The sequence below is a fragment of the Triturus cristatus genome, chromosome 1_1 (genome assembly GCF_964204655.1).
Source record: "Triturus cristatus chromosome 1_1, aTriCri1.1, whole genome shotgun sequence".
Taxonomy (NCBI): domain Eukaryota; kingdom Metazoa; phylum Chordata; class Amphibia; order Caudata; family Salamandridae; genus Triturus; species Triturus cristatus.
Genome location: NC_140579.1, coordinates 520054119 through 520069014, shown reverse-complemented (window position 1 = coordinate 520069014; position 14896 = coordinate 520054119). Strand labels below are relative to the sequence as shown.

General features: G+C 42.8%; 1 pseudogene across 1 annotated transcript in view; it reads right to left on the bottom strand.

Moving 5' to 3' along the window:
• Nucleotides 1-14896, bottom strand: part of LOC146870525 (rho GTPase-activating protein 27-like) — a 1164614-nt pseudogene that overhangs the window by 160517 nt on the left and 989201 nt on the right. The window contains exons 8-9 of the transcript XR_014978312.1: nt 9458-9544; nt 3750-3817 (exon numbers count right to left, since the gene is read on the bottom strand). The product of XR_014978312.1 is annotated as a rho GTPase-activating protein 27-like (transcript). The remainder of the gene's footprint in view (nt 1-3749; nt 3818-9457; nt 9545-14896) is intronic.

Below are 14896 nucleotides of genomic sequence, written 5' to 3'. Positions count from 1 at the left end.
CCAAACGAATGCAGAACTCAACACAATACCCTCGAGCGTTCCTTGTTAATTTCGGAAATTTTCTGTTACGCGAAGCTGTTTTTGATCTTGCACGCCCAACAAAAAAGAGAGAATTCAAAGACTTTGCGTTCTTCTGCAGACCAGATTTTGCCCACACTACGGTCGAAAGAAGGTGGAGGATGAGACAACTATTCACACCGTTTGAAAAGATTGGGGCTACTGTTTATCTGCAGAATCCTGCACGACTAAAGATTATCTTTAAAGGCAACACAAGAAGCTTTACCAGTGAGATCCAAGCTGAAGTATACTTAAGAGAAATCTCCACTCTAGCAAAAAAACAAACTTAACAAATAACTGCAACCGCTTTGAACTTTCTAACCCAAACTTAGCTAGACATATGGGGAAGGTTAATTAAAAATATGGGATAAACGATTAGTAGGAGAGGTGTACAGAAATCTACATAGCAATGATATATAAATCAGGTCAGCCGTCGTCTGTTGTACCCTGATTACAATGATGCCCACAACCCGGCTCAGCCTGAACCGGGTAGCCTCACTTAAGGGAACTGGGGGGTGGGAACCGGGGGTGGGGAATGGGACACAGGTTTTTTTTCCTACATATACACATTCAGTTTTCATTTGTTTTACGGGGTGTGGGGGGGAAGCAAGACAGGGAGGGAATACAGACGTAACGATTTGGACTGTTAAACCAATACTCTTAAACGCTTCAAAATAAGTAAAATTAAAATCCTAACCATTAATATATGTGGCCTAAATGACCCAAATAAAAGACAGAGAACAGCTGTATGTCTTAGCTCAATCGGGGCAGACATTGTCTGTCTCCAGGAAACCCATATCGAAAGGTCACAAATTCCAGTCTTAAAAACTCTTGGATACAAAGTGATCACGGCGACAACTCAGAGCAACAAAACACGGGGAGTGGCAATTTTAGCCCGTAGTGGGGGTCTCCAATTTGGCAAATCAATAGCAGACAAATTTGGGCGTTGGGCAATCACTGAATGCAAATATGGTATGGGGAAAAAATTAACCATCTGCTCAGTATATGGGTGTGTTGATGACGACCCAGGACCTTTAGAATTCTTATCTAACGAACTGGCCCACTGGCCATTACCTTTGATTATTTGTGGCGATTTTAACTTAAATCTTCCTCAAAACTGGGCATTGGGGTGCAATAAGTTTAAGTATGTAGGTCGAAAACCGAAAGTTTTCAGTGCACTTGATGAACTATGTCATACACATGGTTTATCTGACTGTTGGCAATTGAAGAACCCAAATAATCCAGGCTACACCTTCTTCTCAAACCCACATCTCAAATTTGCAAGATTGGATTACATATTTGCTTCACATGATTTAGCAATACATAGCTCCATTGATCGACTACCTAAAGTGTTGTCCGATCACAACCCTTTAACTATTTGTCTTGACACCTGTAAAATAGAATCTAAACACAATCGGTGGACTTTTGAAAGGGCACTTCTGTTAAATGCAGAATATTGTAAAGTTATAGAGAAATGGATTCCCGAATTTCTAGAAAATAATCTTGGCAGCGCATCACTTGAAATTGTTTGGGACACCCTCAAGGCAGGTATTAGAGGAGAAACTCTGAGATTCTCTATTAAAAATAACCTAGAAGAAAAGCAAAAATTAAAAAATCTACAAAATGAATTAGCCGAAAAAGAAGAAGAACTTATTACGGCTATCCAGGTTAATAATAATATTGAAAAGGCAATCAGGGATGTAGCCATTTCCAAAAATTTAATAATAGAAGTGTTCTCTAATAAAGCAGCTAGGAAAGCTACCCATTATAAACAAAAAATCTATGAGATGGGGGAAAATATTGGTCATCATCTTGCAATTCGGGCTAGACAAGAACAAACCGATAGTAACATTAAAGAAATTAACGATCCGATTAAAGGCCTCACTCAAGATCCTAGAGAAATAAGAGACTGCTTTAAAAGATACTATTCGGATCTCTATACAGAAACTTGTAAAAACCAATCCCAAATTGATGATTACCTGGATACGGTTATATGGACTGAGCTTTCCGAATCCGACAGAAATAGTCTAGCTGAGGCTCCGCAATGGATCGAAATATTGCTATCTATTAATAGTCTTCCCCCGGGCAAAGCAAGTGGGTTTGATGGAATCCCCTCTGAATTTTATGCTAGATTTAGCAAACAGTTAAAAGGGATACTTACAATGTTGATGTCCCAGGTCTTTAATGGCGGACGGCCACCAGGATCCTGGGCACTAGCGAAAATAATTGTATTTCCTAAGAAAAATAAAGACCCAACTGAACTAGGGGCTTATCGCCCAATAACCCTAATCAACAACGATTCCAAAATCTACTCTAAATTACTTGCCAGTCGGATTGCCCCACTTATACATAAAATCATTTCGGGTCGGCAACATGGATTTGTTCCTGGCAGATCTACCATCGATCATATACAGAGGGTTATCACACTCTTTGACATTACCGAGGTGACAGGAGACCCTATGGCACTGATATTACTAGACGCTGAAAAAGCGTTCGATAGGGTCTCCTGGCAATTTCTATGGACAGCTATGTCAAAGTGTGGAATAGGGGAAACCTTCATCAATGCAATTCGTATGATGTATCTTAATCCAGAAGCAGCTGTGATGATTAATGGTAATACATCAGAAAATTTTAAAATAACAAGAGGAACAAGGCAGGGTTGTCCCTGCTCTCCTTTGCTTTTCGCTATATACATAGACCCTTTTATTCGGAAACTAGAATCAAATGTCGCAATAACACCGGTGAGAACGCCTCATGGGGACACAAAAACATTAGCATATGCTGATGATATTGCCCTAACCACAACCAATCCCACCAATGCAATACATTTAATTGAAACAGAGGCTAAACACTTTGGCGAAATCTCAGGTTATAAATTAAATGAAAATAAAACTCAGATAGTTATTAATAATCAAATTAATTGTGCTGATGAAAGGATTGTTGAAAATGCAATCTATTTGGGGGTAAACATGACAGCTAATCTCAACAATCTAGTTAATTTAAATTTGAAACCACTTTTGAAACAAACAAGCTCATCACTGAGGAGATTACATAATTTACATCTAACAATTATTGGAAGGAGTAATTTAATAAAAATGGTATTTTTTCCTAAATTCTTATATTTTTTTAGAAGCATCTGCTTAATTTTTGACCAACATATTTTTAAAGAACTGGATTATATATTTTCTAGCTTCATTTGGGGATACAGTAGATCACGAAGAGCAATGAAATTCATCAATTTACCAAAAGATAGAGGTGGTCTCGCCTTGCCTAACTCTAAGGTATATTGGTGGGCTTGTACACTCAATTATTGCAGAAAGCTCCTAATCCCAAATCCATCTCTGGATACACCCTGCTTTCATACAGCTGCAGTACTAAGTCTCTGCAATAAAGCTCACAGGCATTTTAGGCGTGTTCTTCCAGCTGTCTTAGAAACCTGCTCTTCTGCCAGCTCTCAAGTACATTTTTAGAAATTAATTTCTACTTAAGCTTTCCGTCCTGGCCACTGAACTGGCTGTGAGAACCCTCCAGAGCAGTGCACAAGCACACTGGAATTAAGTAGAGAGAGAAAAACCGCATTTCAAACACTGTTTATTTAACCAAATAAATATGGAAAGCAAAACAAATAAATAACTAGATTGCGTTGTTTCAAATGTTTTATTTGAGGAGAAATCAAATGTCTCATGTCTTACCAAAGTCTCTTTCCGTTTTCTGCTATTTTGGTTTTATTTAAAATTCCAGCTTTATCTAGACCTTTTGGCTGCAAAAGAAATGGAACAGTTTAATGTTAAGTTGACCACTATAGCACACATCCACATTTGGACAAGGAAACACCCAGCAGTAGCGTATGAAGCTTCAGAAAACAGTATCGTCCCCAACATTGTAAAGCCCATTATTTTATAACACTTATGGAGGTTGACGTTTGGTTGTGGTTTTACATTTTAAATTTGCAAACTCTTCACAAACAGTGCCGCTCGCACACCCTTGTAGTGTCCCTTAAGCCGGTGCCCATGGTGCCTTTGGCTGTGTGCAATTCACTCTGGTTGCAGCACATGGCCTTTTGCAATGCTCTGTACGTGTTCCTTGCAACTAAAGTGCCCAGAGCGCACGGCTGAGGCATCTGTCGCGGCGGCAGTAGCGGCTCCTGGAGGGAGTGCTGCGGGGCGGGTCAGGGTGGGGGGGGGGGGGGGGTGGAAAACTCCCGCGAACGGCCAAACGGAGGTAAGTACATAAATAAATAAATAAAACGAATTACATCGCACACGCTGGATCATCGCCATTTGGCGTTGCAGCGTGCGCAATCTAATTCATTTTATTTATTTATGTATGTACTTACCTCCGTTCGGCCGTACGCCGGAGTTTACTACCTCCCACCCTGTCCCTCCCCCACCCCGCCCCACAGCCCCGCAGCACTCCCTCCAGGAGCTGCTACTGCAAACCGCTTATCTTTTTGCAAAGAACTTAAAACCTTCCGTTTTCCATTTCTCCTCAATCAATGAGTCTAATAACCGCATATTGCAACTTAGATACACTTTAAATAAATCAATGTCAATTTCTTATGGGCTGTTTTCCACAAGATGATATAGCGAAGTCCAAGGCCACACCTCGCAGTCTTGGCCATTTGCAGCAGTCTTGTAAGTTATCTTGCCTGAACGCAGGACATACTGCAGGCCATGTCCCTGCACTACCCAGGGTCTCATGAGCTCTGGGGCGAATGGGCAGTGGATGCATGTGATACCGCCCGTGTCCGGATCCCACTGCACCTTGTTGCAGGCTTTGTGCAGTAGGCTCGCAAATTGGGGATTTGGGGTAGGGGTGTGGGAGCTAGGCATGAGCCATGTCTGAAGGTGTCTCTATATGGCCGCGTAGTTGGTGGTACTCCGAATTACAAGAGGGAGGTCATCCCAGAGGGCAGCAGTTCTACAGGAATAGGAATGGCCACCCAAGACATGCATGTTTATAGCCAGAGATATGTAACAAAGCCTTGTTGGCAAAAGGGAGAGTGCATGAAGGCACACAGGGAGGGAATTTAACATGAAGGCAAAGGGGACCTTGCGCATACATGGCATGGTGCCCAATCCATAGTGCTTTAAAAATATATATTCTCTTTGATGAGCATCCTCTTAAGCGTAGTAAAATTAGAACAAGGCAGTGCATCTGCTTCTTTACCTCAAGTAAGTTGATTCTGTCTCTTCCCAACCTCCTGAAGGCTGTAGAGTAAGTATTTAGGAAAGCCCAGATATAAGAACCTACCATTATCAAGGCGAGAGGCCTTGCCATGTCATCGTCGTGCAGTAGCCTTTAAAGTGCAGGAAGGTGGTGGTCTTTCTGAGGGTTCGTAGGAAAAGTAAACAAGCGGAGGCCACTTTGTTCATTTGTATCTGTGATAAGTACAGAAGGCCTGCCTGGAATCTTGAGGGTCAGCCTTCTCTGCCAATCATCCAGTAGTGTTTGCCTTTGTCATGAATACCTCAATCCTCAGGTGTGCCTGCTGCAAGCAGTCACCGTGTGGAGCCCACTAAATTATCTAAACTCTGCATCAGGATGTGGGAGAGCACAGACTTCTACCAAGGAGTGAAAGAGCAATAAAATAAAAAGAGGAGAAAGAAAACTGAAGCTCAAAAAATCCGTCGGTGTTACACAATTTCTTTTGTGACAGAAACAATGGCAACTAAATATTAGCTAAATTAATAGCAAACAATAGAAATAGTAAATTAAAATAACCTCAAATAATAAAGTGTGCACACACTGGTAAATTAAAATAGTTAATTCAAAAGGAAGAGAAATGATACAAACTACAAAGCAGAGCTAGCCAGATAGTACCCATAAAATGGAAGGACGCCATTGTAAAGCCTCTGCTCAAGAAACCCCAACTTGATCCCCCATCCTTGGGGAACTATCGTCCCCATCTCCTTTTCTGCCCACTTCAGGAAAAGTTGCTGAGAAACATGTAAATAGTATAATCTCACATTTCCTGGAGGCAAATAACATTCTGGACAAATCCCAGATGGGGTTCCGCCCCGAACAAAGCACGGAATCAGCGCTCCTTATAGTCACAGAGAAACTTAAAATGATATTGAATCAGGGGGGAACTGCCGCCATTCTTCTTCTTGATCTAAGTGCAGCATTTGATACCGTTGATCACAGTATATTAATACACAGACTAAGGGAGATTGGGATTCAGGATAAGGCCATCCTTTGGCTGTCGTCCTTCCTAAGTGAAAGATCCTTCCAATGCATGGAAGCGGGCCTCTTCTCAGACATGCTTCTTACCCCTTATGGAGTCCCTCAGGGGTCTGCACTTAGTCCCACCCTGTTTAATGTTTAAATGAGTCCACTGGCACAAATTGTAGAGGAGTTTGGACTATCAATTGTGTTGTATGCCGACGATACTCAATTGGTGGTATCAGAGTCTGATGCCACTAATTCCAATCATCTGAAGCTAGTCCCATGTATGGAAAAAATAGCAACATGGATGTCCAATTGCTGTCTAAAGCTCAATGGTGAGAAAACTGCTTATGTTCCTGGGAAACTGCACAGACCCTTGAACAGGGCCAGCTATCCGAACAACTGGGGCTTGCCCCCTGCCGCTAAGCCCTCTATCAAGAACTTGGGGCTGTGGCTTGACCGGATATGGATACCCAAGCAAAAGAGCTCTCAGGTACCTGCTTCAGCATTATGCGCATGCTCCGCAAGATCTTAGACCTTCGTCCAGGCCAGACGCAGAGAACAGGGATTCAGGCTCTGGTTGTCTCAAGATTGGACTGTGGTAACTCACTGTACCTGGGGGCCCCCAAATATATAGTCAACAGGCTGGTGGTTCAAAATGCAGCAGCCAGGATGCTACTGAAGTTACCCAAGCAGGTGTCCGTGAAAGCTTAATTGTCCAAACTTCACTGGCTCCTGATCCACTCCAGAATCAAGTTTAAGGCACTATGCATGCTACAGTCCTTTGTCTTCCCATAGGTCCCTAACACGTCCCTCAGGTCCTCATTTGACTATCTCAATTGTACAACGAGAAAAAAAAGAGCCAGATGGGGAGGAAGATCCTTTACCCATCTGGTCCCAAAACTCTGGAACACAATGACAAATGAACTGCGACTTCTAAAAGACCTACGGAGCTTCAGGAAGAAACTTAAAACCTGGCACTTTCCTTGATCTCCCCTACACACCAATCGCTAGATTCTGTGCAGCGCTGTGAAGCCCATGGGCAGCTATGTGCTTTGTAAATCACACAAATAAATACAAAATAGGGTAAATAAAGCAGACTGCCAGATTATACTCATGTGGATGAAACCATAGCATATTGTAAAATTCCCATTGTGAATTTTACTGCTGGCATATATGTTACCAAAAAAGATTTTGATCTATTTCGTTCTTTTCTTTTTGAATAAACTGAAGTAAAAATTAACACAAATGTAATACATGAAGCGCTGAGTTCTTTATAGGGCAGGTGAAAAGACCACTTGGAGGAACTTCTCCTGGATCATGACTCAGGCACGGAATAGACCCCATCTTAAAGCACCCTTGGTATCAGAATCCTCAGGAATGAGTTACAGGCCAGAGGCAATATACATTGGTGTTTTACTTTAACCTCACTGCCGACAACGTAATTCAGAAAGATTCTCAGGTTGCGCTAACATCAATGCCTAGGGTGCTTTCGAATAACTCATTTGGGCAGGCTACAGAGAAGAGCAATATAGATGTATAGCAGAGCATGCAGGGACGCCTTAAGAATTTTGGGCCAAATGCATTTTGGGGGCCCCTGTTCGGAACAGCTTTGAATTTATGATTCAATTTCAGCTCTTTCACGCCTCTTCGGCCATTTCACCGACAGTGTACAGGCACACTAGTTAAAATTCTAAATGTATTTACATCTAATATTCAGAGATAGTGAAGTGCTTTCAATATTGTAACACAGCAGCAGCTCACTAATTTTACTGCAGTACAAATAATCTTTGTGACACCCTCCCATTTCTCAAATGTGATGTCCTATTGTCATCTAAAGGACAGATTTTTTTATAATAGATGGTGCATGAAACAAACATTTCTGAAAAATGTCTGCAATAGACTCCCACACATCACCCACATTAAAAGTAACTTAAAGGGAAACAGTATTTACAATAATCAAGAATTATTGAAGGTCATCAGGGCAAGACTATCGGCAGAATACAGCTGGCTCCATCAGGGGGATCTCCTGATAGGCTGGGGCCAAGGGGCAAGCCCACTTTGCCAATGCCTCAAAACGAGCATGCCCTGGTGTTAAGTAGACTTGTACAAGAGAATTCATCCACCTACGGCTAGAAACATAGAGGTTGGTGTGTGTTAATGAGAGCTAAATAAGAACAATTAGAGCAATTGGATATTTTTCTTACCTAAATTAGACAATATAATTTTGAGATTGAACAACACAAGAAACACCATCAGTTTTAGATCTCCTTAGCTAGTGTCTTTTCTCATGATTATTATGAGAGCACGTTTCCATCATGACATGCTCTTTCTAGTTATAGCAATGCGTCTGAATTCACTGTTCCTTATTTCTTGCAGAAACTGTTTTGAAGCAGCTTTAAATACATAGACAGGTTATAAAAGCTTTTTATCAGATCATGAATTTATTAATGAAATGAGACAATATCAAAAATATAATGAACTTTCAGAGACATTCAAAGTAGTTTCTTATGATGGTGGGGTGCACATATTGAGAATTCCAATAGTCCAGTTTCAAGAGACATAGGGCCTGGTAAAGAGTTTGGTGCACAGCTTAATGGAATATGCTTCCTACCATATCCTCGCTCCCACCTCTCATTTAAAGATGGTCGGACATAAGTATACCATCAATGGAGTTTCCATTGGTTCCATAGATCGGAACACGTCCCCCGTATTTAGTGAGACTCTCACTTGTGCTCAAAAAAGAAGGTACAGAAGGTAAACACTCAGTTTTTTGTTCTCTGCATTACCCTTTTTTGGCCCATTGATAAAATATGCCACTTTTCCTCTTATCCAACTTACCAGATAAGAATACTCTGTCCTTCCAGCTTCGCTTCCATCAATCCTTCTACATACCTTCATATAACTGAAGAGCTTCTGTTGTGGCGGTAACGATTACTAGATAGAACTTTGGAGGTGATCATGCAGTATCTTCAGGTGTGCATCCGCATATATGTCAGGTTAGTATTTTGCAGCAAATATACTGCAGGTTAGAAAACCCTTTACCACACCTACTGAACTCCTGTTGTAAATGTCATACGCAAGCAAGGTTCACCATCACCCATGCGCCCCGTGCCCAGATAAATCAGCACTACCACCAGCATATACGATAGTGTCCATATCACCAAACTGTGCCCATGAATGAGCAAAAAAGGATAAGGAGAGACAAGTGCAGGAAGTCTTTACTACTAACATGATGGTGCAGGCTCTCCAATACTATCCCCTGCTCATGGTCTCCAGTGAAATTCAAGGCATTCCTCCTGCTTGGAGCATCAAGACCCTTAAGAAATAAAATTTACTTCAGATAATATGAAGCTACAGTTAAAGTCATCCTTCCAATAATTCAAAATATTGAGATAATTCTTCCTTGCAGACAATCACAGGCTCATTCATTGAAGACCTTGCAAATGGGGTCTCTAGGTTAGTTAACAGGAATCAGATGGACAGAACAGGAGTGGTACTTCAGGAAAATAGCTTAGTACACTGCTTGTGCACAATGATAGTCCAGACATTTTAAGGTCAAACTTTAACCATGCTTTACATAAGAAAGCATACACATAAATGTGATGAAACAAGAATAAAATAGCAATACCAACTCCGAAGGCGAATAAGGAATGCAAAGGCTGTATAGTCCATTTGTACTACATACATACATTGGGTTTAGTTTACACTCTTCCTGTTGCTCTTCGACCCACAAACGCATTCTCCTATATTGAGTTATACCCTTGAAGACTATCAGTTACTATGGTATTTATACATAACCAGGTTTTCAGACAGTCTGATTTCAGAGACTGGCGCCAGCAGGATTCCTCGGATTTCCAACGCTGGGCTTAGGGTTTTCCTTCTTTCTCCTCTAAAACATTGTTCGACTCTTGTATCTACCAACCATTCTTGGTGTTGTACTATTACTATCACTCACTCTGTTTACAAATACTAATAATGCTGTAAGTCTTAAATCTGCTGTTGCCGCTTCTGCCATGCCTCTTATCTCTTACCACATAAAAATATTCCAAACTCTTAACCAAATTCCACAATCCAATTTAATATCACTTGTCATCTATGCACCTTGAAACACCATTATAAATTCATAACTTAGATTGACTCACTCTCTTACAATGAAATAAATGTAGGGATGTGGGGTGTTGTAGAGAAGTGTTGCATTTTTTTCATATGAAACACATTGTGCAAGATTATGACAATGTGCAACCATTCTGGAGCAGGTAGCTGAGAAGGGCATCGAAGGTCTCTTGTTCAAGTGTTAAATTATCCTCTGACAAACAAATTCTCCACGTACATTTTCATAAAGCTGGGATTGAGTTGAATATGGCCTCCAACCAATCGTCTGTTAGTTACACATGTTCACTTTGAGTGAAGAGGGATGCTGGAGTGCCTGATGAAAGGGCAAGGATCCATGGTAAGATGTGAAGATCTTACATGGATTAGATATGTTGCCTATTGGTATTTTACTTAGAACTTCCACATCAGGGGCGGCCTTAGGCATGTGCAAGCTGTGCACCTGCACAGGGCCACCAAACCCCATGGGCCACCACGAGGTATCGGATACAATACATATTCGTGGCGGCCCCTGGCAGGGATTTGGCGCATGAACGACTGAGGCGTGCTAAATCCAATGTGATGCACGCTGAATGGTTGTTCTTATACTCTTTTTCTTTCTAACCCAGTCTCGTCTTTGTGTGGGGTCGGCCTTGTTTCGGGCTCTTCTGGTAGGTCTTGTGCTTGTTTAGAACTTTTTTTCCAGGAGAATCGAACTTGTTTTAATAGTCCAGATCTGGCACCTCCGGAGGTTCGCATGCGCGCGCATGCGCAGTGCCCGCGAGTCCAGCAGCGAAGGGGTTACAGAAGCACCACGCATCACTGGCGGCAGGAGGGGTGGCAGCACCCGTGCCCGGCGTGCATCGAGCAGCACCGAGACCGGCCGAGGCCATGCACCGGCGCGCCTAGAGACCCTGGGCAAGAAAGACCGCCTTGCAGAGGATAGCATGCCAGTGTGCAACCTTTGGTGCCAGCTGAGAGGTGAGCACCCCGAGGGTCAGGGCATGGGGAGGGGGAGTGAGGAGGTCAGCGTGTGCCACTGCAGAGTGAACCCGAGGGAAGGTGAGCCATTGGACGAGGGTGTGGGGAGCCCTGGGGACGAGGGCAGATCAGGCGTAGGAATGTATCCCAGCCCGTGAGGGTGAGGAGCCGGGGGCGTGGGGAAGGTTGGGTGAGGATGTTATTGTAGATGGTGTGTGCTTTGGGTCTGGGTGGAGGTAAGCCATGTGAGGTGGCGAGCTGGAGGTATTCTGGTGGTCATGGGAAGGGAGGGCATGATCAATCGTGAGAGAGAGCCTCTCGATCACGATTCATCTCGGAGAGGGCGCGGGTCGGAGAGGTGGTCACCGTGCGCCAGGGGTAGGGAGTGGTACAGATCGGCGCTGTATGTTGAGGGAAGAGTGAGTCAGGAGTGCAGGGGCGGTGTTTACTTGTGGCTGAGGGGAGGCATGGTGACTTTTGGAGGTGTAACTTGGGAGGCACGGTCGTATTGGGGGGAAGAGGAGAGCAGGGTACGAGGTGTTAGACGTAATGTTAAGAATTCATTAAAATGATTACAATTACAATCATGAAAACAGAGTATGAAGCTGATACTTGTGATCTAATGAGTGGATCTGCCTGCACAAATCTTTTAAAACATCGAGTGTTCGAATGTACTTGGCATTTGGTTATGTCTGTTTATATGGTGTTGAGGCAGACATGAAATGCAAGCACCTATGGATGGACGCCTGGAATAGAATGGCAGTGCCTACCCATGTTAACTCAATCTAATGACCTTTTGCAGAGACCTTGGTAGGAGACTGGCTTCTTGATCATTTCTTTAATTACATTCCAGTGCTTGTCATGTGACTAGCAGAGAAAACTAGTTTAACTAGTCCTCAGTTTGCAATTGGTGAAGCAGCCTTCTCTGTCCATACTAGGGGCATAGTTACCATTGGTTCAGCAAGTACAGTGGTACTGAGACCCAAAACCCTCAGGGGCCCATTGAACCCTGATAATTGCTATATTTTACTTCCTGAGCAGCAGCCAAAGGGGCCATTTTCCTTGCTTATGCCACGGCCCATGGGGTCGTTGGTACGCTGTGCTAGTGATTCGTACGTCTGCTTGAAAGTTGTCTCCTGACTGGATGTTCCTTGCACATTAATTTTGCTTCAGTGAACCTCTAGTGCCTTTTCATAGCCTTAGGACTCACTGTAATTAATCCTTGTTTAATAGGTGCTCTGAAAGCGAGCAGAACTGGTTGCTGGAATATGGCACTATACAAGAAACCTTAATTAAATATATTGTATTTTGTCTTTTGACAATGTGGTAAAGTGGACGAGTCTTTGGTTACCTGTAGGCTGTCTTCAGGATCAGTTAGTGACGTACTGAGACAGGTCTCTGTGTGCCATGATTTCAAGGTAGCTTACTCTCTTCCTGCTAAGGTCACTTCCCAAATAGATCATGAACTATTCTCCAGGCTCTACTGTTCTCAGTGGACTGAGAAAACAGTAGTACATGTAGTGGGAAGGGTAATTACTATCAATCAGTCAGGGTTTGTAAAGCTCAGCTGCTTCACACATAAGGGTCTCGAGGCGGTGTGGGATTCATGCTGCTGGATCATGCTGCTTGTTGGTTGAACAGCGAGGTCTTGTGGTCCTTCCTGAACTGCTGGAGTGATGGTGAGGCTCTGAGGTGCAGGGGGAGGGTTTTCAGGTCTTCACTGCCAGGTGGGAGAAGTAGCGGCCTCCACTGTTTTATCAGCGGCTGCATTGGGTGGCTGCTAGGCAGATGGTTCTGGAACATATTTTCCTGGTAGGTTGGTGGAAATTCACTCGTTCATTAAGGTATGCTGGTCCTTCATTGTGTAGTCCAGGGAAGACATGGCTTGGCAGTTCGGGCTGGACTGTTCCCATGAGGCACAGGGTCAAGGCTGATTTGCATATGGCCATGTCTGAACTGGGGTGGTGTGGTGAGCAAAAAAACGATGGATTTAGGCCCAGATCTCTGTACTGGGGTGAATGTATGACATTGTTCTGCATTCTGTCCATCAGCTGTTGTTTTTGCAAGAAAATAAAAATGACACATCAAAATCTTTCAGCAGCCGCCACTGCTGATTGTCTTCTTTTTTCCCCTACCCACTGCTAGCCTCGCCCGCTGCATTGCAAGCAAAATGAAGAGAATTCGAGTACACAAATCTGGTTATTCGAAACGAAAGAGAAAGGTGGCTCAGCAGGCTTTCGTAGTGTCACAGGAAGGAGCAATCCTGAACTTTATCACCCAAGGGAAACCTAAAGATGGAGAATCCTCTGGCCAGAGTACTGCTGATGCACTAGGTAAAACAGGCGCTGACGACCATAAAGAAGAACAAAAAAATGATGATATCCATGAGCAGAATGATACTCATGAGCAGACCAATGAAAATGAACAAGGTGACTGAAATTGATACAAACATGCAGCAATTACCAACTCAGGATGAGGATTATTACAAAAGACCCTCAGACAGAGAAACTGAAACATCATTCATCGGTCCATCAACATCTGGCATTCTGAAGGAGGTTCAGAGTTTACAGATGGATGATGTTGGTATTGAAAAGGAAGCCAAAGAGCAAGACCATGTTACAGACCCGTGTTCTGAATATGATTTATGTGATTGGAGGGATCCTACTTTGTGGCCGAACTCTCTTACGGACGTGCAACGTGTTTTTCTTGTTGAAAGGGGTCCCTCCAGAGACCCAGATTCTAAAATAAAGTATCCAAGTGATGAGCACTCAAAAAGTAAACGTTGTTTTTCTGTTACCATGTTACTGGTCATCTAACGCCTTTTCTGGACGTTTTATTAAAACACCTTCCTGAGCTCCACCCCGCCCGGACCCCCTCTTCCGGGGCCCCCTACCTGCGCTCCCTGCACAGGGCCACCATGAGCCTAGAGCCGCCCCTGTCCACATGCATGGAAACACCCCCGCCCGTGCTAGCCTAAAAAAAGAGCTTATTGGGATTGGTTTAATTCTGTATATCTGACGCATGCACTCAAAACCAAGGTCTCATCAGAATATCTCAAATATAAAGCCAGTTATGGTTTTCAGCACTATCTGAAACTCACAGAAAGTTGTGAAATGTGTATATACTTTTAATTTAGATTTCATCAGTTACAATGTAAACATGAGCACGAAACACAGAGTACATGTAGCATGATGACAGACACAGAGAATCATATTCTCCTTTTGACAGCCGATTTGAAGATTGAACACAAATTATCCAATGGGACATTCCAATTTGTTTTTTCTTCAATCAAAGGTAAACAAAGAACTCTCTAGAGTTCCTCATTTAGTTGGGCATTGCAATTAGAGTTTTTATACCATTGGAGCTGCAGATACAGTGTTTCAAATTACACTACAAAAAGGAAATATTCCTTCACCAAAGCCCCTATGAACACATTTCCCTCTATTCTTTTCAATGCAGACCACAAAATAACCTACAGTATTGAGCTAACTACTTTAAAATACACTTACCTCTTTGAAAAAAACATCTGTTTTTATGCCATTGTAAACCAAACTAAACATTTTATCAATAAAAAAAGTCAAGGAGATACCATGTATAT